The 14,440-nt window shown below is 33.2% G+C and overlaps 1 long non-coding RNA gene across 1 annotated transcript; it reads right to left on the reverse strand.

Annotated features, from left to right (window-relative positions):
• Positions 1-1,366: 1,366 nt before the first annotated feature.
• On the reverse strand, positions 1,367-7,453 carry LOC138912648 (uncharacterized). The gene is made up of 3 exons (XR_011418212.1): positions 7,031-7,453; positions 2,911-6,972; positions 1,367-2,852 (listed from the first exon to the last, which is right to left on the reverse strand). It is a non-coding gene; the product is annotated as an uncharacterized lncRNA (long non-coding RNA).
• Positions 7,454-14,440: the final 6,987 nt, after the last annotated feature.

The raw sequence follows: 14,440 nt of genomic DNA on the forward strand, positions 1-14,440 counted from the left end.
AAATATTTTTAATTAACATGCACACCAACCCAAATCTTTTTTTGTTTGGTCCAAGTTACTGTTTAGGGTAAAACCAACTAAAATTATGTATTTTAAATTAGATTATCATAATAAGACATCTGGATTTACAATATCTCTTCAGATAAGCAAAATAAAACTAGTTTTGTAAATTTTACATATTAAACGATTATTTTCTGATTGGAAAGAGTTTTAGGATCAAAACATAATAAAATCATTGTTTTTGTTTCATTATAGGGCATTTACTTCAATAATTTAATAACCCAACTGTGCGTTTGGGAGAAAAACAAAATATTTTAAATTAACCTGCACACCAACCCAAATCTTTTTTTGTTGAATCCAAGTGACTATTTAAGTTAAAACCAACTAAAACTTTGTATTTTAAATTAGATTATCATAATAAGACATCTAAGACATTTGGTAAATTTTACATATTGAACGATTATTTTCTGATGGAAAAGATTTTCAGACTCAAAACACAATAAAATCGTTGTTTTTGTTTTAAAATAGAGCATTTACACCACTAATTTAATAACCCAACTGTACATTTTGGAGAAAAACAAAATATTTTTAATTAACCTGCACACCAACCCAAATCTTTTTTTGTTGGATCCAAGTGACTATTTAAGGTAAAACCAACTAAAACTATGTATTTTAAATTAGATTATCATAATAAGACATCTGAATTTACAATATCTCTTCAGATAAGCAAAATAAAACAAGTTTTGTAAATTTTACATATTGAACGATTATTTTCTGCTCTTCAGATAAGCAAAATAAAACTAGTTTTGTAAATTTTACATATTGAACGATTATTTTCTGATGGGAACGAATTTTAGGCTCAAGTCAAAATAAAATCGTTGTTTTTGTTTGAATATATGGCATTTACAACACTAATTTAATAACCAAGCTGTGCGTTTGGGAGAAAAACGAAATATTTTTAATTAACATGCGCACCAACCCAAATCTTTTTTTGTTTGATCCAAGTTACTGTTTAAGTTAAAATCAACTAAAATTATGTATTTTAAATTAGATTATCATAATAATACATCTCAATTTACAATATCTCTTCAAATAAGCTAAATAAAACTACTTTTGTAAATATTACATATTGAACGATTATTTTCTGATGGGAAAGAGTTTTAGGCTCAAAACACAATAAAATCGTTGTTTTTCTTTCAATATAGGGCATTTACTTCAATAATTTAATAACCCAACTGTGCGTTTGGGAGAAAAACAAAATATTTTTAATTAACCTGCACACCAACCCAAATCTTTTTTTGTTTGATCCAAGTTACTTGTAACGCACGCCTTGTAGGAAAAGTCTTTTCTGTCTCTCTTACTAGAGATACCCTACTGGCACATGAATCCACAACTAACACGCGATTGGGACCTTTTGAATACCCTAGCTTCAGCGGGAGGAATTGGGTGGGTTGTTGCGGTTGTTGTAGATCGCGATTACGTCGAAATATTTAAAGATCCCTACTGAAACTAACTAATCGAAAGTCCGCACTGAAACCTCAAATTAATAATCAAAACAATGAATGGCGGATAAACTAAACTGGTAGTATGCACATAAGTTGAACAGATAAAAAGAAGCGGATGGGACTAAGATGTTGTTCGTCCGACCCTTCTATACCCTCCCAACCTTGGTTCTTTCTGTTGAATATTAAATAAGAACCCCAAATTTATTAGTTAATTATTTCTTTATTTCAGAGCCCCATGTCCTCGGAAATCTTAAAGGGACTTAGCCTTGCATATTGGAATTTATAATTCAGAGTCACAAAATTTGTTTCGTATAATTGATATACATTGATATACACTTCAGATAATTAACTTCATGATTTTTTTCGGTCTTGGTCTATTTTACAATTTCGGGGATTATTGGGGAATGAATTTCTTAACTTGTACTGCTCCCCATAACTTGTCGTCTAAATTTTAATTCTATACATAGGTTTTATGACTGTTAAGTGCAATTGATTTGTTTCTGTGTAGGTTTTAAACTGTTTTACTTCATTATATTCCCTTTTTATTTCTGCGTTTTCATTCACCGTATTTGTCTGTTTATATTTTTATTTTTTTTTTTCTCTGGTTTACTTATGCAAGTCAAACCTTATTTAAACGCAATTAAAGAAACGAACTCCGCTGAGGGCAGCCAAAATTCTCCCAAGACGAATAAGCCGATCACAACAAACTGTCTAACATTTTTATCTCGGCGGGATTTAGTGTTATGCAAGTAGCCCAGACCCGAGGTTCAGTTTTTTTCTGGAGAGTAGCAGGTTATTCGTGTTAGGAGAGTTTTCGCTCACTCGTTCGCTTTTTTAAAAAAAGCATGCAAACTCTTACCCTCTGAAAATTCCGATGAAGCGCTCCATGGTTCCAGGGGTATACTTGTTGAAATTCCTTGGAGAGACAAATTTTAATTATTTCGTCGCAACAGCCGTCGATACCCAAGATTACGGTTGATTCTCGTGCAGACAGTTACAGGCGAAAGAAGAGAGTTAGGCAACGCTTGTACCGACTTGGCTGCGTTGGTATTACAAATACACGTAACACGATCAATTGCACTTTGGGTTACGTAAATTTAGGTGATTTTAATAATTTTGTTTAGGAGTTTTTATGGTTGTTTTCATTTGGCTTGAGATTCCGTTGGGGAAGTCGTCGAGAAGCCTTCGGGGTCCCTTTGCCTGTCCCAAATGGAACGGATCTCTTTCTTTTCCAGGTGATGATTTTCTTTTGGTGACGCCCACTAGCCTAGCCGACTAAACCCCACGCGCCGCCGGGTGCTGTATAGGTTATCATGGCGTGATATTCTGATTGCGTACGATGGGTTCCTACACAATTGGGGAGGGTTAATTTCGATTTGTCTGGATCCTATTTGATTTAACTTACGTCCAGTTTGTCGTGTCTTGAATTTAAGTGCTGGTTTCTTTCTGTTTCGGTTTTAGACGTTGAACTAATTGATTGCTTAATAGTGATTTGGGTAAACACGAGTCGGATGATCACTGATGGCCAGGATTTAAGAGGATTTGGTAATCCACGTGGTGTAGCCAGAATTTAAGTGGGACTCAGTTTTATAAGCCAACCTTTCACTTAGAGTTCTCGAAACAGAAAGACTGAGTTGTTCAAAATTCAAACGCTGGGAACCTTAACATCCGGCAAAAGCTAATTTTTGACGTTCCCCTTTTGGATCACTTTCCGTCCTAATTTAGGCAATTGGGCTTACGGGTGGTTACGTACTACGTTATCGGTAGATAACTCGGATAAGTAACGAGAGCTCATTTTATTATCAGTTTTTTTAGCTAAAGGTCTTAAAGTTGGTACATTACACCCACCAGATAATCTGACGAACCTTGCGAGGAATGATTAGCTGGAATTAAATACGAATGTCTTTCGCATGAAATATTCCGATTTCCTTCCCCTGTAGAGTTTCCAGTAAGTAGAAGGAATTTCCTCGCTTTTGTTTGACTCTACACTTGGAGAACTGAGGAGCTAACTTTTTATTGAAATTGTTGCTAAATTTACTTAAATAAAAATTCCTTTTAAAGACTTCTTGTCCTACTCGGTATGATACTGGTTTCGAACGCAAGTTATACTGCTTTACGTTTTTTTCATATGCCTTCAGACTGGCTTTCTTTATTTCTTGTCTTAATAACTGAAGGTGATCCTCGCGCTCTAACCTAGGTGACTCTTCCAATAGAGACATTTCCTTTAATAGTTTATAGTCGTCACCGTGATTGATCATATTCATCCCGAATAAGGCCTTATAAGGTGAGCACCCTATTGACTGATGTAAGGCTGACCTTAAAGCAGACGAAATGCTCGGTAAATGTAAATCCCATTCGGTTTGGTCCTTGCTGATATAGGATCGTATAGCCGACAGTAAGGAACGATTTACCCGCTCTGCCGCATTACTTTGCGGAGAATACAAAGCAGTAAATACATGTCGAATTCCTAGTTTACTTAACAAAGCTTCAAATTCCTTTGCTTTGAATTGCACACCGTTATCGCTCACAATTACCTCAGGAATTCCAAATTCTGGAAATATTCGCTGGCTTAAAAATTCATTGATCAGACTTGTTGTGAATTTTCTTAATGGACACAACCAATGATATCGGGAGAAATGATCTAATACTATTAACAACCCAATGTTACCCTTCTTACTCCTTGGATAAGGACCTAAAATATCTATGTAAAGTTTTTGAAAAGGTCTAACTGATATGCTCTGCTGACCCATCGGAGGGCGCAAAGTCATATTGGGAGCTTTTGTTTCCTTACAAACATCACAATTGCGTATGTACTCTCGCACCTCTTTAGATAGTCCTGGCCAATAAAAATTCCTTCGCTAAAGAGCGAGTGCATGGCCGAGTACCTGCCGGTAATTTCTTACTTTGCTGTGCTTTTTGGTTATCTTTTGGTTTAGGAGAATGATTTCCAACAATGTATTTTACATCTTTGAGGCTTACTAAAGCCATACAACTGGGACATTCTTTGGTCTCCGAAACACGTTTTTCTAAACAGGATTTATGGAATATGTGTTGGCATTTGGTTATTGCACACGGTTGCGTATCTTCCATACGCTCTCCACAAACTATGCAGACATCTTGTGATGCTGGTGGTGGATTTCTAAATTCATCTGGTGTATGCTCCACTGGCATGATTATATATTTTTTTTTTTTTTGATTATTTATTTTCTTTCTAAATATTTCCTTGGACAAATTTCGGAAGCTCCGAAATAAATATTAACTAAATCTATTCAACTCTGGTTTTATTTCTGTTATTCTGGGCTATTGCACTAAAGATGTCCACTCAACCAAAATGAATATTCTATACCATCCGATCTCGGACAGGGAAACTCATGTGAATTTACCTCTGTTTTCCAGTAGAACATGTATACAAAACTCCCTATGGTGGTATTGGTGGCATCCAAATAATGATATCCTGTGACTAAATTTTCAAGATAGTTGTCTAAACCTATTCCAATTTGGTCGAAATATTCAAATGCTCAAATACTCGATTTCCAAAATTAAAGAATTAAGTGTCCATCTACCCTACATTAAACTCATGAATATCATCGAAAAGAATTGAGCTATTTATTGAATCTTTAATTGTACTTGACCTTTTGTTGTAAAATTATCCTAATGATATTCTACAACCCTGCTGTTTTTATCGGTCATTCCTTTCTTTTAATAAAGTATGCGTATTTCCGGTCGATACTTTTCGCATGTGCAATTTAGTTCGAATTCCAAGAAACCCCATACATTTTATTTATATACAATGTAATCCTCAACTTCATTGGTACATCAACTATGGTATAGCAAATTTACATTGCTGTATTATCATAGCCATGCCCCACGTTCTTGGGCGCCAAAATCTTGTAACGCACGCCTTGTAGGAAAAGTCTTTTCTGTCTCTCTTACTAGAGATACCCTACTGGCACATGAATCCACAACTAACACGCGATTGGGACCTTTTGAATACCCTAGCTTCAGCGGGAGGAATTGGGTGGGTTGTTGCGGTTGTTGTAGATCGCGATTACGTCGAAATATTTAAAGATCCCTACTGAAACTAACTAATCGAAAGTCCGCACTGAAACCTCAAATTAATAATCAAAACAATGAATGGCGGATAAACTAAACTGGTAGTATGCACATAAGTTGAACAGATAAAAAGAAGCGGATGGGACTAAGATGTTGTTCGTCCGACCCTTCTATACCCTCCCAACCTTGGTTCTTTCTGTTGAATATTAAATAAGAACCCCAAATTTATTAGTTAATTATTTCTTTATTTCAGAGCCCCATGTCCTCGGAAATCTTAAAGGGACTTAGCCTTGCATATTGGAATTTATAATTCAGAGTCACAAAATTTGTTTCGTATAATTGATATACATTGATATACACTTCAGATAATTAACTTCATGATTTTTTTCGGTCTTGGTCTAATTTACAATTTCGGGGATTATTGGGGAATGAATTTCTTAACTTGTACTGCTCCCCATAACTTGTCGTCTAAATTTTAATTCTATACATAGGTTTTATGACTGTTAAGTGCAATTGATTTGTTTCTGTGTAGGTTTTAAACTGTTTTACTTCATTATATTCCCTTTTTATTTCTGCGTTTTCATTCACCGTATTTGTCTGTTTATATTTTTATTTTTTTTTTCTCTGGTTTACTTATGCAAGTCAAACCTTATTTAAACGCAATTAAAGAAACGAACTCCGCTGAGGGCAGCCAAAATTCTCCCAAGACGAATAAGCCGATCACAACAAACTGTCTAACATTTTTATCTCGGCGGGATTTAGTGTTATGCAAGTAGCCCAGACCCGAGGTTCAGTTTTTTTCTGGAGAGTAGCAGGTTATTCGTGTTAGGAGAGTTTTCGCTCACTCGTTCGCTTTTGGGGTAAATTCTTTCAATCGGCGGCTTGTCCGAAACAATCAAAATTAAAAAAAGCATGCAAACTCTTACCCTCTGAAAATTCCGATGAAGCGCTCCATGGTTCCAGGGGTATACTTGTTGAAATTCCTTGGAGAGACAAATTTTAATTATTTCGTCGCAACAGCCGTCGATACCCAAGATTACGGTTGATTCTCGTGCAGACAGTTACAGGCGAAAGAAGAGAGTTAGGCAACGCTTGTACCGACTTGGCTGCGTTGGTATTACAAATACACGTAACACGATCAATTGCACTTTGGGTTACGTAAATTTAGGTGATTTTAATAATTTTGTTTAGGAGTTTTTATGGTTGTTTTCATTTGGCTTGAGATTCCGTTGGGGAAGTCGTCGAGAAGCCTTCGGGGTCCCTTTGCCTGTCCCAAATGGAACGGATCTCTTTCTTTTCCAGGTGATGATTTTCTTTTGGTGACGCCCACTAGCCTAGCCGACTAAACCCCACGCGCCGCCGGGTGCTGTATAGGTTATCATGGCGTGATATTCTGATTGCGTACGATGGGTTCCTACACAATTGGGGAGGGTTAATTTCGATTTGTCTGGATCCTATTTGATTTAACTTACGTCCAGTTTGTCGTGTCTTGAATTTAAGTGCTGGTTTCTTTCTGTTTCGGTTTTAGACGTTGAACTAATTGATTGCTTAATAGTGATTTGGGTAAACACGAGTCGGATGATCACTGATGGCCAGGATTTAAGAGGATTTGGTAATCCACGTGGTGTAGCCAGAATTTAAGTGGGACTCAGTTTTATAAGCCAACCTTTCACTTAGAGTTCTCGAAACAGAAAGACTGAGTTGTTCAAAATTCAAACGCTGGGAACCTTAACATCCGGCAAAAGCTAATTTTTGACGTTCCCCTTTTGGATCACTTTCCGTCCTAATTTAGGCAATTGGGCTTACGGGTGGTTACGTACTACGTTATCGGTAGATAACTCGGATAAGTAACGAGAGCTCATTTTATTATCAGTTTTTTTAGCTAAAGGTCTTAAAGTTGGTACATTACATACTGTTTAAGTTAAAACCAACTAAAATTATGTATTTTAAATTAGATTATCATAAAAAGACATCTGAATTTACAATAGCTCTTCAGATAAGCAAAATAAAACAGGTTTTGTAAATTTTACATATTTAACGATTATTTTCTGATGGGAAAGAGTTTTATGCTCAAAACACAAAAAAATCGTTGTTTTTGTTTGAATGTAGGCTATTTACACCACTAATTTAATAACCAAACTGTTCGTTTGGGAGAAAAACGAAATATTTTTAATTAACATGCACACCAACCCAAATCTTTTTTTGTTTGATCAAAGTTACTGTTTAGGTTAAACCCAACTAAAATTATGTGTTTTAAATTAGATTATCATAATAAGACTTCAGAATTTACAATATCTCTTCAGATAAGCAAAATAAAACAAGGTTTGTAAATTTTACATATTGAACGATTATTTTCTGATGAGAAAGAGTTTTAGGCTCAAAACACAATAAAATCGTTGTTTTTGTTTTAATATAAAGCATTTACATTATTAATTTAACAACCAAACTATGCGTTTGGGAGAAAAACGAAATATTTTTAATTAACCTGCACACCAGCCCAAATTTTTTTTTTTTTGATCCAAGTGACTGTTTAAGTTAAAACCAACTAAAATTATGCATATTAAATTAGATTATCATAATAATACAACTGAATTTGCAATATCTCTTCAGATAAGCAAAATAAAACTAGTTTTGTAAATTTTACATATTGAACGATTATTTTCTGATGGGAAAGAATTTTAGGCTCAAGCTAAAATAAAATCGTTGTTATACCCTTGCAGAGGGTATTATGATTTCAGTCAGAAGTTTGCAACGCAGTGAAGGAGACGTTTCCGACCCCATAAAGTATATATATTCTTGATCAGCATCACAAGACGAGTCGATCTAGCCATGTCCGTCTGTCCGTCTGTCCGTCTGTCTGTTTCTACGCAAACTAGTCTCTCAGTTTTTGAGCTATCGGGACAAAACTTTCGCAAAAGTCTTCTTTCTATTGCAGGTAGTATATATGTCGGAGCCGACCGGATCGGACAACTATATCTTATAGCTCCCATAGGAACAATCGGAAAAAAAAAACTTTAAAAAATTCTAGCTTCGGTGTTTTTTGAAATATTACCTTCTACTTTTGGGGATGTTATTTTTTAAATATTTCTGAATTTCGAATTAATTATTTAAAAAATCGGACTACTATATCATATAGCTGCCATAGGAACGATCGGAAAATTAATGGAAAAGTAGTAGGAAATAAATTCTAGCTTCTTTGGTTTTTATTGTATTATTTTCTACTCTAGGATATGACTCTTTTTAAATATTTCCGAATTTCAATTTTAATTTAATCAAAATCGGACGACTATATCATATAGCTGCCATAGGAACGATCGGAAAATTAATGGAAAAGTAATAGGAAATAAATTCTAGCTTCTTTGGTTTTTATTGTATTATCTTCTACTCTAGGATATGACTCTTTTTAAATATTTCCGAATTTCAATTTTAATTTAATCAAAATCGGACGACTATATCATATAGCTGCCATAGGAACGATCGGAAAATTAATGAGAAATATTAGAAAATTGAACATTTTTGCGATTTGTTAATTAATAGGAATGATCTGCAAGGGTATATAAGCTTCGGCTGGCCGAAGCTAGCTTCCTTTCTTGTTTTTGTTTTAATAAAGGGCATTTACACCACTAATTTAACAACCAAACTGTGCGTTTGGGAGAAAAACGAAATATTTTTAATTAACCTGCACACCAACCCAAATTTTTTTTTTATTGTGATCCAAGTGACTGTTTAAGTTAAAACCAACTAAAATTTTGCATATTAAATTAGATTATCATAATAATACAACTGAATTTACAATAGCTCTTCAGATAAGCAAAATAAAACTAGTTTTGTAAATTTTACATATTGAACGATTATTTCCTGATGGGAAAGAATTTTAGGCTCAAGTCAAAATAAAATCGTTGTTTTTGTTTGAATATATGGCATTTACAACACTAATTTAATAACCAAGCTGTGCGTTTGGGAGAAAAACGAAATATTTTTAATTAACATGCGCACCAACCCAAATCTGTTTTGGTTTGACCCAAGTGACTATTTAAGTAAAAACCAACTATATAGTGTATTTACACAACTAATTTAATAACCAAAGTGTGCGTTTGGGAGAAAAACGAAATATTTTTAATTAACATGCACACCAACCCAAATCTTTTTTTTTTTGGTCCAAGTTACTGTTTAGGGTAAAACCAACTAAAATTATGTATTTTAAATTAGATTATCATAATAAGACATCTGAATTTACAATAGCTCTTCAGATAAGCAAAATAAAACTAGTTTTGTAAATTTTACATATTGAACGATTATTTTCTGATGCAAAAGAGTTTTAGACTCAAATCACAATTAAATCGTTCTTTTTGTTTTAAAATAGAGCATTTACACTACTAATTTAATAACCAAACTGTGCGTTTGGGAGAAAAACTAAATATTTTTAATTAACATGCACACCAACACAAATCTTTTTAAAGCCAACTAAAATTATTTATTTTAAATTCGATTATCATAATAAGACATCTGAATTTACAATAGCTCTTCAGATAAGCAAAATAAAACTAGTTTTGCAAATTTTACATATTGAACGATTATTTTCTGATGGGAAAGAGTTTTAGGCTCAAAACATAATAAAATCGCTGTTTTTGTTTCATTATATTGCATTTACACAACTAATTTAAGAAACAATCTGTGCGTTTGGGAGATACACGAAGTATTTTTAATTAACCTGCACATCAAACCCAAATCTTTTTTTGTTTGATCCAAGATACTGTTTAAGTTAAAACCAACTAAAATTATGTATTTTAAATTTGATTATCATAATAAGACATCTGAATTTACAATATCTCTACAGATAAGCAAAATAAAACAAGTTTTGTAAATTTTACATATTGAACGATTATTTTCTGATGCAAAAGAGTTTTAGACTCAAATCACAATTAAATCGTTCTTTTTGTTTTAAAATAGAGCATTTACACCACTAATTTAATAACCAAACTATACGTTTGGGAGAAAAACGAAATATTTTTAATTAACATGCACACCAACCCAAATCTTTTTTTGTTTGATCCAAGTGACTATGAAAGTTAAAGCCAACTAAAATTATGTATTTTAAATTAGATTATCATAATAAGACATCAGAATTTACAGTATCTCTTCAGATAAGCAAAATAAAACAAGGTTTGTAAATTTTACATATTCATCGATTATTTTCTGATGAGAAAGAGTTTTAGGCTCAAAACATAATACAATCGTTGTTTTTGTTTGAATATAGGGTATTTAAACCACTAGTTTAATAACCAAACTGTGCGTTTGGGAGAAAAACGAAATATTTATAATTAACATGCGCACCAACCCAAATCTTTTTTTGTTTGATCCAAGTTACTGTTTAAGTTAAAACCAACTAAAATTATGTATTTTAAATTAGATTATCATAATAAGGCATCTGAATTTACAATAGCTCTTCAGATAAGCAAAATAAAACTAGTTTTGTAAATTTTACATATTGAAGGATTATTTTCTGATGGGAAAGAGTTTTATGCTCAAAACACAATAAAATCGTTGTTTTTGTTTAAATATAGTGTATTTACACCACTAATTTAACAACCAAACTGTGCGTTTGGGAGAAAAACGAAATATTTTTAATTAACATGCACACCAACCCAAATCTTTTTTTGTTTGGTCCAAGTTACTGTTTAGGGTAAAACCAACTAAAATTATGTATTTTAAATTAGATTATCATAATAAGGCATCTGAATTTACAATAGCTCTTCAGATAAGCAAAATAAAACAAGTTTTGTAAATTTTACATATTGAACGATTATTTTCTGATGGAAAATAGTTTCAGACTCAAAACACAATAAAATCGTTGTTTTTGTTTTAAGCATTTACACCACTAATTTAATAACCAAACTATGCGTTTGGGAGAAAACTAAATATTTTTAATTAACATGCACCCCAAATCTTTTTTTGTTTGATCCAAGTGACTATTTAAGTTAAAACCAACTAAAATTATGTATTTTAAATTAGATTATCATAATAAGACATCTGGATTTACAATATCTCTTCAGATAAGCAAAATAAAACTAGTTTTGTAAATTTTACATATTAAACGATTATTTTCTGATTGGAAAGAGTTTTAGGATCAAAACATAATAAAATCATTGTTTTTGTTTCATTATAGGGCATTTACTTCAATAATTTAATAACCCAACTGTGCGTTTGGGAGAAAAACAAAATATTTTAAATTAACCTGCACACCAACCCAAATCTTTTTTTGTTGAATCCAAGTGACTATTTAAGTTAAAACCAACTAAAACTTTGTATTTTAAATTAGATTATCATAATAAGACATCTAAGACATTTGGTAAATTTTACATATTGAACGATTATTTTCTGATGGAAAAGATTTTCAGACTCAAAACACAATAAAATCGTTGTTTTTGTTTTAAAATAGAGCATTTACACCACTAATTTAATAACCCAACTGTGCATTTTGGAGAAAAACAAAATATTTTTAATTAACCTGCACACCAACCCAAATCTTTTTTTGTTGGATCCAAGTGACTATTTAAGGTAAAACCAACTAAAACTATGTATTTTAAATTAGATTATCATAATAAGACATCTGAATTTACAATATCTCTTCAGATAAGCAAAATAAAACAAGTTTTGTAAATTTTACATATTGAACGATTATTTTCTGCTCTTCAGATAAGCAAAATAAAACTAGTTTTGTAAATTTTACATATTGAACGATTATTTTCTGATGGGAACGAATTTTAGGCTCAAGTCAAAATAAAATCGTTGTTTTTGTTTGAATATATGGCATTTACAACACTAATTTAATAACCAAGCTGTGCGTTTGGGAGAAAAACGAAATATTTTTAATTAACATGCGCACCAACCCAAATCTTTTTATACCCTTGCAGAGGGTATTATGATTTCAGTCAGAAGTTTGCAACGCAGTGAAGGAGACGTTTCCGACCCCATAAAGTATATATATTCTTGATCAGCATCACAAGACGAGTCGATCTAGCCATGTCCGTCTGTCCGTCTGACCGTCTGTCCGTCTGTCCGTCCGTCTGTCCGTCTGTCTGTTTCTACGCAAACTAGTCTCTCAGTTTTTGAGCTATCGGGACGAAACTTTCGCAAAAGTCTTCTTTCTATTGCAGGTAGTATATATGTTGGAGCCGACCGATAAGCCGATAAGATAAGCCGATAAGATAAGCCGATAAGATAAGCAAAATGAAACTAGTTTTGTAAATTTTACATATTGAACGATTTTTTTCTGATGGGAAAGAATTTTAGGCTCAAGTCAGAATAAAATCGTTGAATATAGGGCATTTACACCACTAATTTAATAAACAAACTGTGCGTTTGGGAGAAAAACGAAATATTTTTAATTAACCTGCACACCAACCCAAATCTTTTTATACCCTTGCAGAGGGTATTATGATTTCAGTCAGAAGTTTGCAACGCAGTGAAGGAGACGTTTCCGACCCCATAAAGTATATATATTCTTGATCAGCATCACAAGACGAGTCGATCTAGCCATGTCCGTCTGTCCGTCTGACCGTCTGTCCGTCTGTCCGTCTGTCCGTCCGTCTGTCCGTCTGTCCGTCTGTCTGTTTCTACGCAAACTAGTCTCTCAGTTTTTGAGCTATCGGGACGAAACTTTCGCAAAAGTCTTCTTTCTATTGCAGGTAGTATATATGTTGGAGCCGACCGGATCGGACACCTATATCTTATAGCTCCCATAGGAAGGATCGGAAAAAAAAAACTTTAAAAAATTCTAGCTTCGGTGTTTTTTGAAATATTACCTTCTACTTTTGGGGATGTTATTTTTTAAATATTTCTGAATTTCGAATTAATTATTTAAAAAATCGGACTACTATATCATATAGCTGCCATAGGAACGATCGGAAAATTAATGGAAAAGTAATAGGAAATAAATTCTAGTTTCTTTGATTTTTTTTGTATTATCTTCCACTCTAGGATATGACTCTTTTTAAATATTTCCGAATTTCAATTTTAATTTGATCAAAATCGGACGACTATATCATATAGCTGCCATAGGAACGATCGGAAAATTAATGGAAAAGTAATAGGAAATAAATTCTAGCTTCTTTGGTTTTTATTGTATTATCTTCTACTCTAGGATATGACTCTTTTTAAATATTTTCGAATTTCAATTTTAATTTGATCAAAATCAGACGACTATATCATATAGCTGCCATAGGAACGATCGGAAAATTAATGAGAAATATTAGAAAATTGAACATTTTTGCGATTTGTTTATTAATAGGAATGATTTGCAAGGGTATATAAGCTTCGGCTGGCCGAAGCTAGCTTCCTTTCTTGTTATACCCTTGCAGAGGGTATTATGATTTCAGTCAGAAGTTTGCAACGCAGTGAAGGAGACATTTCCGACCCCATAAAGTATATATATTCTTGATCAGCATCACAAGACGAGTCGATCTAGCCATGTCCGTCTGTCCGTCCGTCTGTCCGTCTGTCCGTCTGTCCGTCCGTTTCTACGCAAACTAGTCTCTCAGTTTTAAAGCTATCGGGATGAAACTTTCATAAAAGTCGTATTTCTATTGCAGGTAGTATATATGTCGGAACCAACCGGATCGGACAACTATATCTTATAGCTCCCATAGGAAGGATCAAAAAAAAAAAAGTAAAAAAATTCTAGCTCCGGTGTTTTTTGAAATTTTACCTTTTACTCTCGGGAATATTTTTTTTTATATATTTCTGAATTTCGGTTTTTTTGTTTTTTAAATCGGATCACTATATCATATAGCTGCCATAGGAACGGTCGAAAAATTAAATGGAAATTAATGGGAAAAAAATTATATCTTTGTTGGTTTTTATTACATTCCCTTCTACTCTGG

This window comes from Drosophila takahashii, chromosome 2R, assembly GCF_030179915.1.
Source record: "Drosophila takahashii strain IR98-3 E-12201 chromosome 2R, DtakHiC1v2, whole genome shotgun sequence".
Taxonomy (NCBI): domain Eukaryota; kingdom Metazoa; phylum Arthropoda; class Insecta; order Diptera; family Drosophilidae; genus Drosophila; species Drosophila takahashii.